At 49.2% G+C, this 1,678-nt stretch overlaps 1 pseudogene; it reads right to left on the reverse strand.

The window, feature by feature from the left end:
* Window positions 1-620: 620 nt before the first annotated feature.
* LOC130030608 (riboflavin kinase-like) lies at window positions 621-1,125 on the reverse strand (annotated as a pseudogene).
* Window positions 1,126-1,678: the final 553 nt, after the last annotated feature.

A 1,678-nucleotide genomic window follows, 5' to 3' on the forward strand; every position in this document is an offset into this window, starting at 1 on the left:
ACCATGCTGAGACCACTCTCCGCACACATGAAGGTACTGGCAGAGGGACAAAGCCACGCGGGTTCCGGGGCCGAGACCTCCAAGCCTACTCGAATTGGAGTCGAGCATCTTCCACCGAGATCCTCCAAATTCCAGTAGGCGGGGGTCACACCCACCACCTGGCCCCCTGGCGCCATGTAATCCCATCAGCGGCCAAGACTCAGAGACTATAAAATCCAGCTCCCGGAACCGCGCGGCCGTGAATGCGGCCGCGCGACATCTTATTACCTCATTCCTACTTTGGACAAACTTGCAGGCTATCCGAATGTAGCCTGCCCACAGGGCAGAGTCTGGCAAACTCCCCGTGGCCTACCAAATATGCCAAATACCAGTAACAATGATGGGTCTCATTCTCCTAAAGAGCCGTGAATATAATCTCAGGGCTAGGATGAAAGAGACGTTACTGGGGCCTGCTCGAGGCAATCGACGATTAACAGGATGATGAAATGAAATGAAATGAAATGAACTATACTGTAGTTTAACCTAATCCACAGTTGTAGGAATAGGTCTGTATGTGGATGAAACTACATAGTATGAGCAGCAAAATACTAGAAAAACAGTGAATGAATAAATGATTTTCATCAGTGGCCATTCATTAATTTGCCTTTAGGAATCTGGAAGAAATTTGTCTTCTTTGAGTTTCAAATGTTCTGGTAAATCTAGTCGTTTTTCTTAGCTTCCTCAATATCGGCTTGAATTGCTTAAATCAGTGATTCTAAAGAGTCAAAGTTCTTTTCTGGTCTAAGGTAGCTGGCGATGGCCACGTTGAGGATTTCTCCATAGAAGTCCTCTTTGAAGGTGTGCATGATATGAGTTTCCACGGATTTCTTGGTCTTCTTGTAGGGGTTTCACCCGAAGCTTCTGGTAGCTCTGTTAACCTTGTTTTCTACTTATGCACGTCCACATCTTATGCAGTGCCCACTGCCCACGCTGGCCCAGCCGCAGTAGATGCCGGTGGGCAGGTCCCAGGGAAGATTGTCCACCACCTGTTCGGGGAAGTTGGCCGTGGGGATGCCCAGCTGCTTGGAGCCGCGGGCCGAAGCCCCCCTCCACCTGGCCGCAGCAGAAGTAGGGCAGGACACGCATGACGCTGTCCACTGCGGGCGCGGGCGAGGGCCCGGTCCACGCGTCCCGCGGGGCCGCCGCCGTCGGGGGGCTGCCGGGACTCCCAGACCAGCCGGGGCACACGGCCGAGCTCAAGCGAGCCGGTGGGCAGAGGGGTGCATGGAGGGCTATGAGGCCAGCCCTGACCCAACAGAAGCCGCGGGTGACGGAGAGAGATAGTTATTTTTAAATCGCAGGGAGATTTAGCTTAGAAATCTTCAATTTTGAATCCCTTTCCCTTTTATGAAGTGTTGAATTAAATAATTGATTACACACTGATTTATTTAAAGGGGCCTTAGATGGTATGGTTGGACTCTATTCAATTATGAGACCCAAGAGTCTGATCCCTACACTCTGCTAGAAAACTTAAACTAAATAACATGCTTTACTAATGACCACAACAGAAGTTTTGTTTCGAAAATAAAAACTAAAGAGGTCATTAGCTTAATATCTGAAGCAAAGGAGTATGTCGACAACTTTCATGTATCAAGCAAAACTCCTCCTTTGAGGAAGACAACCTACAAGTTACTTGAGT

This window comes from Sorex fumeus, unplaced genomic scaffold (assembly GCF_029834395.1).
Source record: "Sorex fumeus unplaced genomic scaffold, SorFum_2.1 ptg000005l, whole genome shotgun sequence".
NCBI classification, from domain to species: Eukaryota; Metazoa; Chordata; class Mammalia; order Eulipotyphla; family Soricidae; genus Sorex; species Sorex fumeus.